The sequence below is a fragment of the Mugil cephalus genome, chromosome 9 (genome assembly GCF_022458985.1).
Source record: "Mugil cephalus isolate CIBA_MC_2020 chromosome 9, CIBA_Mcephalus_1.1, whole genome shotgun sequence".
Lineage (NCBI taxonomy): Eukaryota > Metazoa > Chordata > Actinopteri > Mugiliformes > Mugilidae > Mugil > Mugil cephalus.
In genome coordinates this window covers 19,083,265-19,100,877 of record NC_061778.1, presented here as the reverse complement: position 1 = coordinate 19,100,877, position 17,613 = coordinate 19,083,265, and positions in this window count along the sequence as shown.

Sequence of the window (17,613 nt, the reverse complement as noted above, 5' to 3'; positions counted from 1 at the left end):
CGCTTATGTCTCGGGGAAGCTCTGCATAACAGACAATGAAGTCAAAGTGGCACCTATAAAACCTGAGTTCCGTCTCTCCAAAAAATTTAAAAGTCCTTGCTATCAGTTCGGGATGATATTGTTGGGCCATCCATTCCAAAAATAACTAAACCGGGGATGCTGTCAGTAGTATTATGTGTCTACCATGTGGTGACGATAAACATTTTTTAACTATCCGATTTTAAAAGTGTCAGCTTCAAAAAGACTATTGCTATGAGCAGGAAAGTGTAATGGGCCGCTATACTGAACAGGCTTAAAGCAACATGTAGGTGGTCTGTTCACACTCCTTGGAGCAACAGAGTTGAACAGAACTAATTCCATTATTAAAACATAATGGATCACATAGAGGTCTGGGGGTTGTCAAGGGGGATGTTTTTTTTTTTTTGTTGTTGTTGTTGTTTTAAATAACAGTTGCTTTTGAGTCCTTTTAATGCTATTCAAATGCTCAGGAGCATAAATAAAGAGAAGTCTCTGAAGTGGTGCTATCAGAACAGCTAGAGACCACCAGAAGCAAGGGTGAAAATTGTTTATCACACAGAAAAACTGAAGATTCAAAGCCTCTTTTGAAGTCTAGTATTGGTGGGTGTTTGGATCTCAAAGAACTGATTTTTGATGGAGAATTACTTCTTTGATGGTACAGGTAATGAATGGATTGGAAGCAGTGACAGCTCTCCAGATCATGTTGCACAGAAAGCACCTTAAAAAATTAACAAAAGGAAATCTGACTGCTACCCAAAAACCCACACAGACACAAAACAGACGCGATGACCACAGCAGCCCGACAATTTCCACTATCTGAGAGCCAGTCTAATCCATCTCCAACACTATGCCCCCGAGGAGTTTACTGACAATAAACTAGAGCGGGCTTTGACCTTCACAGTCTTCCTACTTTGTTTTCTGTACTGTTCAGGAGTAACACTTTTTACCTTCCAGCATTACCCCCCAGGTGAATTCAGGACTTCTTCAGCCTTAACAAGAACATGCTCAGAAGTGCCCTACTTTCTACGTCCTTTGGTATATTTTTGTAGTTCTGCAGTCTCGCTGCATGCAGACAAAGCTTTAGGCTTGCCCCCATGTTGCCCATACCTGACAAATGTTCAGAGTCAACATGAATGGATCCCCACATCAATAGCAGCCTTTCGTGAAAGGTCTTCCGTCGTACCTGGCCTTGACATTTCGCAGCCGCTTTTTCAATGTCTGTTTTTCAGAACTGACGCCTCCTGGCCTCTGATATTTATATGTTTCTTTTCACAAATCCAAGTGTCAAGGTTGTCACCTGGCAGCTCATGTTACCCCAAAGCCGTGACAAAATGTCGGCATGAGAGGATATAATGTGGACGCGATAAAGTAGTCTCGTCAGTTGCCCTTAGACAGAAGTTTGAATCATTCATGAATCATTTTTCATTTAAAGGTACTGTATTTTTTAAAAATTAACAATTGATCAAATTTGTTAATGAGAGAACAATGAGTCTTAATGACAACCCTCAGACAACCCCTGCCATCGTGTAAATAACTGCATGCAAAATTTCTCAGCCAGGAAATGACTTTAAGGAGAAGGGTGGAGAAGCCTGTTGCATGTTGGAAAAGCTGACCTTAGAGCATGCGTTTAACACGTGTTTAACACGATGCTCATCTAAACCTGGGTATTCTTACTCTTTAATATTTATGCTGCAACTTCCCCTACTAACAAGATGCATAGAAGAGGAAAAGAAATATAAAACGGGCAAGACTACAGCAACACCTGTTGTACTGTTGTATATGGAACAGCCTTATTAAACAGATGTATTTTTGCTGCTGGCCTCACCAGGGTCTTCAAGCAACACACTGCAAACTAAATTTGACATCCCAGCAGGATGCATCCTGAAACAGGCACACACAAAAAGAAACACTTTAGGAGCAACTCAGAAAGCACGAAGAACGCCAGAAGGTGTTGACCTGACCTCCAAATCCACTAGGTCCCAAACTGATCAAGTGTCTGTGGGATGATCACCACAGGACACCCTCAGAAGACCCATGTCCATTCTCTGATGAGTCACAGCATTATTAGGAAGGTGGTCATAATGTTATGCCTGATTAGTGTGTATGTCCGCATTCTATATATAAGAGACAGGAGACATCCTCTAGTGTCGGGTTGGGCATATTGTTATACCAGACTCATCATTGTACCAGACTGGCAAAAAGGAATATTCAGTAAGAGTTAAATTAATATTTAAAACTACTTCCTGTAAAACACCAAAAAACCACGCAGTATTAAATGAAACGTCCTCAGAAGGATATAAAAGTCAAATAGAGTCGATTGTTCCTTTCCGAAATAAACACGGCATCATTTTACCTCTTGTAAGAAATAATAAAAGGGAGGAAGCAATAATCCCAAATAAATCAGAATCATGGGTGAGTCATGTGAATTGTCCATCTCCGGACAAGAGCCCCAGTCTCCTGGCTGAAAGTCAGGCACTCATTTAATTTATTCTCCATTCATGGTCACAGGGCTATTTTTGCAGTATAATAATTTGTTGTGAGGAGTCCCAGGTCATCTACCTGTTCTGGTGTTTAGTTATGACCTGCTGAAGCTGAAGACTGACATGTCCCTGATATGTCTGAAAAATGAAAAAGTATTTCTTTTGCAGTATGTGGTGTATTGTTTCTGTCCTAAACATTTCATCATAAATAGAAAGCACCCGTAGACTGATGGGATACCAAACATGAACTCTGTATATGTGTGTGTTTTGTGCTTCATTTGAATCTCACTGAAAAACCAGTGACATTACCACGACATTACGTTAGCTGCTCCTAAGGAGCCCGACCATCCAGAGAGGCACCTCCTCTGGTCTCCATGGATACCAGCTGTGCACCTGAACAAAGAGGAATTCACTGTTGGATGGAAGTGAAAGACAGCTCGATGATAATGCACGTAGGTGTGTGTGAACGCGCGTGCGTCACGGCGGTGGTTTAAACGAGCCGACCGTGTCCGTGACACTCTGAGAACAGAGGGCGACATGTGTCCGTGCTCCTCCGGTGCATGTGCAGACCCTCCCTCGGTCTCTCCGGTGACTCAGGATAATTGCAGTCATATTTTTCACAGCAATCAAACTCTTTTGCGTGGGCTTCTACATGATGTGACATGAGAAGCGCGGGGTCTCACTTCCATTCTCTGATGCGAAGAAGATAATTGATTTCCCAGTGCACCACCCCCCACCCCCGTCAACGCACCCAGGATCATGCCGTTGTTTGGACAGTTCTCACAATGAATATCTTCCCCCGAATCGGAGGCGTGCATGCGCGTGAGTTCTGGCTGCAGGGAGGGAGGCAAATAAGCAGCTAATGAAAAGAGATGGCGACGGAGTTTTTTAGCTGTTTGGGTGCGCCAGCCGTCTGATGTGTGCCAAGGGAGAGGGAATGGAGACGCTGACAAACTCTGACAGCCAAGAAAGTACTCTCCGGTTGTTTCTGTGGCGTGGTTTCTAAGATAATAATTTCCTGACACCTCCAAAAAAGAAGTAAAAAAAAAAAAAGAAGTCTTGATGATCCAAGGTGAGATTATAACAAAGTCTTAAATTTCAAAAAGTAACTAAAAAAAGTTATCAAGCACACAAGGAAAACACTTGGACGGCACTGACATGGGGCGCAATGACGCACTGGCACTGAGGCTAAATATAAAGGGAATAATGAGACACAGGTGGGACACATCGGGGCGGGGCAAACAATCAGGGACAGCAACCACACGGAGGAAGTGAAGACATCTGAAATGATAGAGAGTTGGTGACTAGGAAATGGCGCTGGAGGAAATGAAAAAGCCAGGAACAGTTAAACACGATCCGACTCCACGGAGCTAGATGTGACAGTCCTGGCCGGAGGAGCTGACTCGTGCTGCTGACGCGTGCACCTGATTGATTACAAGTCTGTGCGTTCCTCATTCACCGAACTGCATGAATCACACTGCTCCGTGTTTGTCTCTGCGCACTGTCTTTGGGGTGAACATGACCTCAGTGGTATTGGCTTTGAAGTGCGCAGAGATGCAGGGTTTATTGAAAAATCCTCCTGAATCTCTCTGACACCCAACCTTAAGAAAGCTGCTTGGATGAGCAGCGAGACATCGTAATAAAAAACACAACAAATCAACACAGTCGCCTTGTTTTTGCTTTGCATTTGGATCTGTTCTTTATGCCTTCACGTTGCTTTTTGTTAGCTGGATTGTATTTTCATTATTAGTATTATAGTATCACACAGATCAATGTTTAATTCATGTTGGTTCCTGGGGGGGGGGAATAGCTCACGCATTTATCTTGTGCTACTGCCCATAATCCCATAATCTCTCTCTCTTTCAACAAACTGTACCTGGTCAAAACTGTGGCCATAAGCTTGGATGCGCTGAGCTCTGAGCCTACGTCATAGGTGGTTAAGCCTGTGAGAGCGGTGTGTCAGCATCGTTCAAAAAAAAAAAAAAAAAACGACTAGTCTAGCAGGCCACATCCGAGTCGAAGTTTATGATTTACTTTTACTGGAATCACTGCAACACAGAACATGGAGGAGATATCTGAGTAGATGAGTAGATGTTTGAGGCAGAGTAAGAAAGAACTTTCAGTGCTTGTGTGGCCACTTGAGAGGAAGATTTGAGGTTGGTTAGAGGGGGGTAAGTGGATTGTTATCCTTAAACCAGCAGGTCAGATGAACAGGAAGACAGCTCTGGGGACAAAGGTTGAGTCCTACCTGTCCTTGGCAGCCAGACATTTTAGTTCAGGGGCCACATCCAGTCAAATTTGACCTCAAGTGGCTGCACCAGTAAGATTATAGCATAATAACCTATAAGTAAGATTTTCTTTTCCATTTGTTTTAGTGCAAAGAAGAAGAAAATTAGGAGAATGTGTAAAAGTAAGTGCAATTTGTGCACATTACTACCTGCTGTTTAGTCCCAGGACTCTGACTTCTGTCCACTTCACAAAAACAGTGGACAAATTAGGGATAGCAGTTATTTTCATTGGAAAATTGCATTCTTATATGTGATTTCCGCACATGCTGCAGGCCAGATTAGAGCCTCTGGTGGGCCGCTTATGGCTCTGTGCCGTAGCTATGCATTGTGACGCTCGAATGTGAACTGAGCCTTACTGTTGCTACATAAGAGAACAAAATGGGTCTTGAACACTGGGGTCGCAAAGTCCACACAGCTTGAAGAAACACTCTGTAATCCACGCAGGGAATCGGTAGAACTAGCAGAACTAGTGGCCTACTTTTTTTTATTTTTATATATATTTTTTTATTATTTCTGCTCCCGTCCTAAGCTTTATTTTTGGATTCTTATAAAATATAGTGCCAGCAGCAATTAGGTGTAATCATAGCAGCCGGTAATGGAAGAGACTGTTTCATAAGGTCTCCTTTAAATAGCTCCACGAGCATCACATTCGAGCCGGCCCACTGGCTCTGTGTGTAAATTGCCCGTGATAAGAGACTCGCTCTGAAAGAACAGACGTTATAAAAAGAAAATGTTCCATCAAGGACAAATGTGACTTTAATGCTTTTTTTTTCTTTTTTCTTTATCAGGGTTGTAAAAACCACAGTTGGTGAATGAAGGGTGGATGCGAATGAATGCTTTCTGCTGTCTCTTAAAAATGAATTAACACAGAGCCACAACTTTGCATAATGTGAAGCACACACGGGTACACACACACACACACACACACACACACACACACAAATCTGACCTATGAGTCATCCTGGCTCTACTTGCAGACGCCCCTCCTTACCTCCCTAACCCACTGGATGTCACAGATGGATGCAGCAGACAGCCGCAGTCTTAATGCCGCTTCCTGTCTCTCTCCGGGCACTTAGCAACTGCTCGGCCGAGGGCGGGCTTAACTGGCAATTTAGGGGCCAATTTGTCATCGTTCACGAACGCGGAGAAGGGAGAGGACCGGATAACACAAAACAAAAGCTTTGAGAATTTACCCACAACCGCTGATTGTGGAAATGGACTTCAATCAATGATGTCTCCCAGTCTGGGAAAGGAGGGTTGACGTGTGAAATCAGATGCAAAAGCGTTTTGGTTGGAAGTTAAATATGTCTTTGGTCCGACTCGGGCTTTATGGGAATTTGAACTGCGAGCATGCCTCTGGGCCTCACACCCCTCGAATACACCAGCCTGGAGGGAGCTTTAGTGAGCCGGTACGGAAGAGTTAGGATGCCTCCATCAAAACAAATCAATCAACGTGAAATACGTGTCTGCACTTTATGAAAACATTACTACTTTTAAAAGAGGGAAACTATTTAGCAAACCATTATGAGATGTAGTTAATTAAATAGCTACTAAGCTAGTTGTGGCCGTCTATCACATCTAGTAGCAAATGCTTTTCCTCTTCCATTAAAATAGACATTTACTTTAAGACTAATTAGCAAGCTGCCAACACTTAATATTGAGGATTTTTACAAGATTCCCTTAAGTGTCCATAGTAGAGTCCATTCAGCTGGTAGTAGAAGCCTCATCCATGTTTTAGTTTTTTTAATTGATGTCTGTTATTCATTTATTCTGTATAGCACTTTGGTTAATTTTAGTGGTTTTTAAAGTGCTTTATAAATAAAGATGGACTGGATTGGAGAGCATATCATGGCTGCCACTAGACATTTGTTTAATATGGTAACATTAGGAGCACCGTAGGGCCGCGTTTCATAATAAATTTGAATATGTCTCTTTTTCCACAGTCAGTCATCTACATGTGATGCACCATGCATCATGTTTTGATCATGTTTTTATGCTCTGTCTAATTCCTGTTTACAGTCAGGAATGCACAAGGAAGAACCCGCCTCTAGCCCAGTGAAAGCTGGGATAGGGTATTCAAATAATATACATTGTACATTGTGCCTCACTAAGATATGTTGGATTCATGTTAATGTGTATTTACAGAAATCTAAATTCGTGGGGGAAATATATATATATATACAAAAAATGTCTAATCAACCAGTTCTGTGTTTCTGTAAAGTAGGAATTTCTATCTTCACCTTTCTTACAGAAAATATATGTTATTATAGAAGTTATTTATATGGTTGTATAAATTACAGATATTCAATAAAGGTGGACAATCATAACCTGTTGCTGTCTCTCTTAACTCTCATATAACCTCTTAGCTGTGATTCTGTAGATAGATAGATAGATAGATAGATAGATAGATAGATAGATAGATAGATAGATAGATAGATAGATAGATAGATAGATTTATATCAGCTGTTTTGCCTCATATTCAAACAGTTAGTATTAAAAAATGCACACACCTCGTTTATAGCATACATGTTGTTTCCACAATCCAACTGAAAAGCACACGAACACGTTCGCCTGGATGATATTATATTTTTTGGCAGAATAACCTGTCGAGCATTCCTGGTCCCTCCGGGGTGTTGATGGCCGACGACCTGTGAGGTGAAAATATCTACAAAAGGCAGTTGGGTGTTGCTGCGATACCTGCCAGCCTGAGGTCTTAACGGCAGAAGATGTGTCCACTGGAAATGGCATTTGACCTTCATGAAACTAGCGTTCTTGTTGTGATTGATTTTTTTCCTTTGCATTACGGACAATGACGGAGTGGAGGATTTATTGGAAAACAACAGGTTTTCCATATCTGAGTTTCAGCGAACAACCTCACAGTCAAAGTCAATTGAAGTCCACCAAAGCAATCGCAGTTATGAAGTATAACAAAACACAGAAGACCTACTGCCCAGTCTGTCATGATCTTGTACTTTTTTGCTACCTGTGTTGTGATCATGTTTGGTTTCTTTGTGTTTCCTGTTTTTATTTTGTAAGCTTCTTTCTGTGTTTGGCCTCTTTGATCGTTTGATTGGTTTCCCTCATGTGTGCTCTGCCCTCATTAGTTTCCCGTGTCTCTTTACCCTCGTGTCCAAGTGTGCTTATACCTTCACCTGCCTCTTGTTATCTCATAAGCCCGTGTGAGTGTACATATATATATATATAAAACCCTGCCTTTCCTTTTGTCAAGTACTCTGTACTGTTACCCCTGTCAAGTTCTATGCCTTATGTTTCCCTGTGCTGTTGTCTCTGTGGAGTCACCCCCTGTGCATGTTCTTGTGTTCATGTTCAGGTTCTTGTATTGCACCTTTTTGTTCCTGATGTTCTTGTCATGTGCTACTGCCTCTCTCTGTGCCCTGCATTTGGGCCCAACCTCACAAGAACGCACATTAGCACTTATAGGCTAAGGAGCATTTGCTAACAATTTGTAGAGTTACAGATAATAGTGACTGGTCCTGGTTGCTGCCATATTAAAACCCAGGCAATATGCAGCAATATCACCAGCTACTGCGTTCTCTTATTGACACTGACGTGCAGCGTCTGCCACAACCCGGTAATTTATAATATGTATGAACAGGACAAGTTCATTAATTATTGAAGTCATCATTGCCCATTGTCCTCTTTTGAAAATGAGCTGAAAACTTGAAAGTGTGGAGATTACATTTTCACCCATGGAGCTTCCATTGACTAATTAGCAAGATAATGAGGGTTAATTCTACTGAACCAGTACATCATCTGAATGTTTATTTCCTCCAAGTGTTGGATTCTACGTTTTTCGTCTCTTTTTCTCAGCATGCCAGACTGTCGTACTTGGGGATGAACGAAAACATGTCGACTTGTTTCTACATATATTTACGTTATTGCGTCATTGCAGCCCTAATCTGAACATACTAAACGTCAACGGAAATGGACCCTGCGATGAATCCGTGACAAGACTTGTCACGTAGAAAGCCACCTTTAGCGCTGCTTTTATTAGGGTTCCGGACCACGAATTTCTAGCTGCAAGGAAACATTTCTAACAGGCAGCAGAGGCCACGGATGAAGACCTCGCTATCATTTCAGGCCTGAGAAAAGGAAAAAGCTGACAATAAATGATTCAAGAGATGTGTGCAGTGAGAGCGCTGGGATCAACAGAATCAATAACAGGAAGCAACAGATGCTCCATCTGTGGCAACATTGTTACATGACAAAAAAGAAGGTTGCACATGCTGCACGTTAAAGAAAGCAACAAGGCCAAAATGGGAAGATTACACAAAAGACTAATGGCTTCTGCTTCTCCAGCCTTAGGGGATGGGAGCTGGTGCAGACAGTATTGACTGTATTGCCGGTTTGTACTATATTGGCCAGTGTCAGGAGCTGTCAGGCTTCCCCCACCATCCACTCCCACTAGTTCCCACAAGAGATTTCCTTCCATTGACGCTGCAGCTTCTAATTTGTCACCATGCTCGAAAAACAGATGGATCACAGTTAGCGTGAAAGCTCATAAAAGGAAACTCTTTTATGATTTTCTTTTTTACGATCAGCAGGCAACAGGGTTTTTTTTTTCTTTCCGAGACTTGGACATCGCATTTGCTACTTCATGATGCTCCGTATACAACGAAAGATATTCATCTGAATATTCAGAGCTAGGAAAAAAAAAAAAGAAATACAACAATATGGGAAGAAGTCTAATCAAAACAGATGATCTTGAGCAGTAGATGTGTAATGTGGCTGAATTCATATGCACGCTAAATTATTATGGCTGCTCCAGACGTGAATTGGAGAGATTGAAACGAAGTGACTGGATGAAATTAATATTGAGGGAGCGAGTCTATTTGATGAAGAGAGACCACATAGATATGATTGGATATAAATATCATAGGCCTTATGCAAAGGATCTCCGGGCTTAATGGATGAGGGCTGTAAAACGTAACTGACATAAAAGCACTCAGACGTAAACTGTGACATTTCCATTAGCTGGTTTATAAGTGGAGCTTTCCGACGTCTGCTATGGTTCCCATCCCATTACCCTATGACTCAACCGACTGCAATGTAACATCATCATCATCATCATCATGCTGCTTCCGACAATTACATACAGACAAGCATACCTGGAACACTTTAAATGTAAATGCAGTTTTTCCATCATTTAGTGCTGCATCTGGTGCGATGGTCATTTAAATATGAGAATAACTGCGCACATTTTTATAGTTTTTTCTTCAAAGACAAGCTCTTGGTTGTGAAAAATGGATGGAGTTGGATAACTAGAGGATGAAAAAAGACTTAGAGAGAAGTTTAGACTTGAAGTGGAGGGCCATATCACTTAGCCGGGCCAAGGCGGTTCTGGAAACAATTTGGCTCCCTCGTTCCCAGAAGAGTCTTTCACTGCTTTCTTTGAGACATATCTTTAAAATTACTGACCACACTCCAAGATTATGTAACAATTGTTAATATGAGTCATGGCCGACAGTTTAGACTGTGGACCAGTTTAAACACTGCAACGGCCTTGAGCCTCCACTGTTAACTGAAACCAGCAGAGAATTCGAAAAACCCTTTCACATATTTTCAAAACCACATTTTAAAAGTGAAAAAAGGTTTTTAGTATTCGTTTACTTTTTATCTGCGTGGGGCTTGAGCCTATCCCAGCTATCAGTGGCTGAGAGGCGGGGTACTCCCGGGACAAGTCTATCACAGGGCTAACACAAAGAGACAGACCGTTCATGCTAACATGCACACCTACTGCCAAGTAGGACCAGTGATTCTCTCATTCTCTCAGCATGTCTTTAGACTGTGGGAGGAAGCCTGAGTACCCGGGGAAAACCCACACAGGCACAGGCAGAACATGCAAACTCCGCACAGGAAGGCCAGCTGGCCGGTGGCCTAAAACCAACTTGCAGTATTAACCACTACACCACTGTACTGCCCTGTTATTAGTGTTCACAACAGCCTATTGTTTAGCTATTGTTTACGTATTACTAATCTAAACTGGCTCATGTGACAGATGTTGATGCTCCTGGCTAAAATCAGTCATAGGTAACGTTCCCACCAGAACTGTACACTCACATTCATTCATCAGATAACATTTTGTAGCGCGGTTTGAAATGATCTGAGCTCAAAATTCAACCAGTCCAAGGCCAATTGAAGTCATCGATGTAACTAGAATTTTAATTCTCTCTTCACAACTCTGTGTAACTGGCTTAACTATTAATAAGTGTTTTCTTTTCTTTCCAAGGCCCTAAAGGCCCCAGGTCTCAGTCAATGATGTAAGTTAAACACTGTAGTAACTGTGGATTATTATGCTGCAGAACTACAACTTTAAAGGCGCTGCATCTTCATACACAGGCCAGCTGTTTGTTTTATACATTTTTCAACAGTATATCATGCATTGTTGTTGTTTTCGGTGTAAATGATGTCCACTGGAACAAAGGGTCAGTGTGAAGACTGGTGGCTCAAAGTTTCAACGCTGTCCATGATGCAGATTCACATGACACAACAGTCAACTTTCTTTACTGTGTCATGGCCTCACCTCTGCATCTCATTGTCTTCTCTATGGATGGCTACGTATATTTACTCAGAACGCTCCCATTCAGGCCCCAGCTCCTTTACAAGTATCCCTTTGGTTTTATGGTGTGTCACAGCAAATATGCTCCACTTCTCAGAGATGCCACTGGGGTAGCAGAGGACGGAGGGGCAGATTTATTTTCCGTCTTTCAGGAGGAGGTAAACAACAAGTACACCCTTAGTGCTGACAGCACAACATCTAGCCTGTGACTTTAAGATGGAGGAATGAAACAGGATGCATACACAAAAGCCGCAACATCAAAGCCCAGGACTATGACATGCGACAGTTCACTGTATTGTGTTTCATGAGCATAGTGCGGATGTTTTTTTAATGCGCTCAAACAGTTCCAGTGAACCTAATCGTGTAACTTGGCGGCAATAATTTGAGCGTAGATGGTAATACTTTAAGATGCTGCAGAGGAAAATACGGTTCTTTCTTTATAATCCTTTCAGACAACTTATTTTTATCAGTTTTTTATATTCTTGCCTTTTTTTTTTCTGGGACTCATCAGCTGCCTGAGGCAAGAAAAGCAGAGATAAAACAGAGATACTTAATGTATCAGGCAAGAAGGATCGTGCACTATTGTGCCATTGCTGTGGCAAAGCCATGTTGCCATGTGACGCGCTGTGACAAGACTGATTAAGAGAGAGAGCTGGGAATAGACACAAGTGAGTAGGTGGTGAAGATAAGAGAGAATTGTCTTACAGGAACTGTGAGGCATTTTGTTTGTTCGAGAGGTTACTTCACAGAAAGTCTGCAGTAGAGAAAAGTTGTTATAAATAAGGAAGTAAAATGACAACTTGTATATAAATATACAAATATATAATCATGTCAACACATTGTGCAAAATGAATTAGTAAGGTTTGAACTCATTTGAGGAATTATCACTGTTCAAGCTGGTTTTATTATTAAGTAACATGTAACCTTAAATGACATTTATTTCATAAGGTCTCCTTTTAAAACCGCATTTGTCACGAGTAACACCCCCCTCTGTCAGCCAATCAAAGCCTGTCTGCGAGACCACGACAGCTGCTTTCAAATTTAGCCACTTCGCTCCTGTTTCCTAGAGCAACAGCATCAAAGTAACCCTGAGCAACTTCTGTAAATAAAGTACACAGGCGTAGAGCAAATATCAACCAGTATGTGTGGCTGCTACATCCATAATGTGCCCTTTTCTCTTCTGTAAATGTAACATCATTAACTTCACAAAATTTATTTCTGGCATTCGTGCGGCAGCAAGAGCAAAAGTATTTGCGTCATGTCATAGTTTCCATCCCAGAACAGCTATAATACAGCTTCTCTGAGATGACTCTGAGATTTGGTAATTTACTCGGCTATAATATCTATTCAGTCACAACACTGTAAGCGTCAACCAATGACATGAACCACTGATAATCTCTTTATGATGTAACGTTCATGTGGGACCCTCCTCTGCTGCAGACCTTGGTAACTTGTATCCCGGAACCTTGTGCTCCTCAGCTAATCGAAACATACGCAGTGAAGACGACATGATTCATCAGACCACCTTCTTCCTCTGCTCCAGTTTTGATGCTCCCATGTCACGCTGTGGGAGCTTTCAGCAGTGGATCAGCGTGGACACCATGACCGGTCTGTGTCTAAGCAGCCTCGCACAGAACAAACTGTGATACGCTGTGTAAACTTTCAGAAATTTCAGCCACAGTAGCTCTGTTGGATCACACCACACGGGCCCGTCTTCCCACGTCCATCAGCGAGCACTGGTTGCTATGACCCTGTCGACAGTTCACCTCTTTTCCTTCTTTGTACTGGTTTTGATGCTCTGACCCAGTCATCCAGCCATCACTATTTGGCTCTTGTCGAAGTCGCACAAATCTTTCCACTTGCATATTTTTTCCTTCTTCTAACTCATCAACCTTGAGGACAAATCGTTCACTTGCTTTCTAATATGTCCCACTGACTGGTGCCTTTACATTATGTTATGACTGATAGCTGTGTATTAGCTATTTTTTCGTATTATTTTTGGAAGATATATTTTAGTCTCACGGATGTTTCTCATTGTTTCTGCAATTTTGTAGCTTCGTGACATGTGAAGCCTTGTTATATTGTCGTGACACGTCTGTTAGCAGCCTTGGTTAATTAAGAATTAGTTTGACATTATTGTTAGTCCACCTAAGCAATTACCTACCAGGAGCTTATGAACCCCACAAGATGTCACAGTCACAAAATAATTAACTGACAAGAAGAAAGTGGTCACAGGCCGACGAGGCTGGGAAACACCGCCGGAGCTAACGGGAGCTAGCCGAGGCTGCGAGCCTGTGATTAGATGAAACGAGAGGTGTGGTGACACAACAGGGTCGTTACAAGTGACATCGTGAAAAAAGAAGTGGCGTTAGGAAAGGCGACATAATAATAAAAGTGTCATTGAGAAAAATGCCACTTTGAAAAATGTTTTTAAGAAGGATATTTGGAAATTAAAAAAAAAACAAACAACATAATGTTAAAAGTATCAGAGACCCAGAAATATGCTGGGCTTTCAAAATAAAAGACTTTTTTTTTTTACAAAAAATTCAGGCATTATAAATTGGGAATAGTAGCATGTACACAAATACAAGCTCTTACGTGCACATATTCACCAGTCTGCCACAACATTAAAACCACTGACAAGAGAAATAAATACCATTGACCATCTTGTGATAATTCAATGTTCTGCTGGGACAGACACCACAGGACACCCTCAGAAAGCCCATGTCCATTCTCTGGTAAGTGTCTTGTTAAGTTGATGTGAAATGTTTCTTACTTACTGAAGGTTTAAAGTGTTAGTATCTGCTACCAATCTCACCAACACCTGTGAGCCTTTGTTCAAAGCTGCTCCTGTACTTTTTGCTTCCTGCTGTAATTCTTCCTACGTGCTAAAGGCTCTGCCAAGTCCATTTAGATGGGCAAAAACGGCCAAAGTGGTTTGATTGTTTCCGCTGCATTCTCATCACAGAGCATCAGTAAACGGGTGACTCATGCTCCTATGGATACTTGTTTTTTTTTTTTTAATCCTGCGGCATGTCTCTTCTTTTCATACAAACAGCAAATGTGACATGAAAATGGGTTCGAGCACAGTTGTGTAATGCCTTATAACATTTCATAAATGTCAGGCACGGTGTGTTGTTCTCTCCCTCTCTCTGTGTGAAGCACGCAGACTCCTTTAGTCATGTTCGAAGCTCGCAGAGCGATGTGAGGGCTATAAACACGTCGTTTTCCAAACTGGTGACTTCATTGTTTTCATCGTTTCAGAGAAATGTGACAAATATGGCGAGGAACATTTTGTGCATCAGCCCCGATGTACTATAAACGCCATTGAGAGGCTCTGACACAGCCTGGTGCCACATCTCACATTTCACAAAGGAGCCAAAATTGATGCATCACACCTTTTCCCAGACCTGCACGCACACACACACACACACACACACGCACGCACGCACGCAATCGACCCAAGCAAAGAGAATGACGTCAAACCCCCATTCACAACCACTCCCTCTGCCTCTGTCTCTACATTGTGCCTGCCAAGCTTCTGACAACCTGAGTTAAGGAGCAGAATTATTGGCTGTCAGGCCCAGGAGTAATGAATGGGGAGCAGCTGGTCATTCGCCAGGGGACAAACACACAGAGGGAAACGGTAAAGAAAGAAGAGATGCCCTCAACCGGGAGAGGTGAGCGTTTGTGTGTGAAGAGTACAGATTCTCTTCTGCTTCGTACCTGACACCCCACGAACATCAGGATTAATACGCTTCACTGGTAGCATCTTAAAAACAGCGCGTGCACAATATCAGCGATGAGATTCTACGTGAACTAATTTTTAGCCAAATTCAGAGCAACTGGCTTTCTTTACAGTGGAGATTTAAAATGGGTGATGTCACTTGGTGATGCACCATCAGTATTTAGCATCTGAATTTGAGTCTGATCAGAGTTGTCTGGTTTGTTACACTAAGTGTACTTACTCACATCTGATCCTCCGACAGAAGGCGCTGTTGTTTTGGTGCTTTCTTCTTCTCTGAGCACAGATCAGACCTCAATCAACTAAGGATACTCATTACACAGCTCTTATCACATCTTTGCTAGAACTCCTTGCAGCGAGTGTACACCCATGCAAGGACAAGAACACTGTTTGGTGTCCTACCTAAATTGGCTCATAATTAAGTGTTTATACTTCAAGTTCTAGTTTATTCCCATACTTCACTGCTTTACAGAGTTGTGCATTTGACATGTAACAGAGTTGAGTTGTGTCAGGTGGGGGGCCCTTGGGGAGGCTTTTTGTCACTGGAAGCTTGACACATTGGCCCAAATAGTCAAATAGTTGTTTGCCTTGTCTGTTTGCAAACTGTGCCAACAGGTCCAACGGATAAAATAGACAAATCCGTTACCTGGCTTACTTGATTTGCAAAGGCAATCACAAGCCCAAATGTCTTTCTTAAGCACCAAAGCCCAGAGAATAATGTCCCCACTCTCTTAGGCATTTTGAACCCCATTGCTGATGGTAATGCCTTTTGGTTTATTGCAGGATGTGACTGCAGTAAACACCAGAAAATCACACTGCGTGCACTACAAGTACAATTATTAAGGGTTTAAAGATGTTTACCAATACAACATTTTGACAAAACTTTCCCCACCTATGTGCCCCTTACCCATGCGCTCCAGAGCTTTTAGCTGTATGAAAAGGTCTTCGTCAGCAGATAAAACTTAAACCTATAACTTTGCACATCATCTAGATGTATTGACATGCTCACATTTATTCAGCTGTTGAAGACAATCTTCCATCTTCACTGAACTGTTATTCCTGGGAGAGTGGACTGCAACCCGACGAGTCTCTTCGGCTGTTTTGCTTATATTATAAGGACACTTCAACCAGAGGCAAAAATCAATACGAAAACAATATCCAACTCATTATATACAAAGTGAGACCCCTAAACCGTCTCACAACACTATACTATGAGAAAGAGAAAAATGTTAATTGCCAGTAGGAACCTTGTCATTTGACCAGAGAAAGCTCTTCCTCTTTATCAGAAGACAGGCAGTAGAAGTGGGGGTGGAACTGAGCTGTAATTGGTTTCTGTTTACCAGTAATCCTGCCACGGTCACAACCACAAGCAATTAGCTAGACAGCTTGAGCTTTATATGTACAAAACTGGCACAGTGGGTGTATGCATGTGGATGTGTGTTAGTCACGGGGGAAAGTGTAATTAGGCTGCAGGAGACATGAGATTAAAATCAGCTCCTTAGTCCCGGTTTCCTCTGGTCTCCGGATTTTGAAACGTTACAAAGGTGAACTTTGTTCTTACGCAGGTTACTCTCACTGTGGCCCTTGAGAAAGAAGCAAGGAAAAACAGATCAGCGGCGAGCATTTTGTGTGACTCAGAATAATTCATAGAATTATCACCAGAAGCTGTGAGTGTGACAGGACTGAGGTTTTAAAGCTCTTTAATGAGTCTGAAAGGATGTGTGACTCATCTGTGTCACGTGTATGCGTCTTTTTTCTTTTCACACATTAAACACAATGGCTTTTAAACCAGCAGCATATGGGAACATCGAAAGCCAAAAAACACGGACCTCCTTCACGAAGGTTTACATTGTATTACTTATTGTTTGTAAGTCCGTGTGGGAAGGATGCCAAATCTGAATATGCTGAAAACAGTTTTTTTTTTTTTTTTTTAATCAGCACAAAAAGAACTATTTTTGCACTGCAACTGTGACAAAGCTGAAAACATGAAGAGCTGCGCAGACAAGCAGGTCAGTGGAGGAGAACTGGAGCTAATATCCAACGAGCAGCAAAGGAGATTTATGAATGAAACCGCAAGAGCACACACACACACACACACACACACACTCTGATATATGCTAGATAAGATTTGACAGGCAGCCAAAAATAGAGGCCACAGTGCGCACTGGCTGACGGCAAAAGACTGCTCTCTCTCTCTCTCTTTTAATTTTCTTTCTCTCTTTCTGTCTCTCTCTCCCCGTCTCTTTCTCACAGACGCGCACGTGCACACGCACGCACCTCCGCAGTCCCTCTGTCACCCCGCCCGTCTCGGTCCGTATGTGAGTCATCAGTGGACTTAAACAGTCTCCGTCCCTCCGTGCTGCAGCAGAAACAGCAGCCAGTGACATCAGCCATTGGACGGCCCCCAGTCAAACATATACATCATACTATAGAAGCAGTCGCCGAGCCTTTTACTGCTATTTAACGCCATTCACTTAGCATTTTAGCTGGGAATAAAAAGTG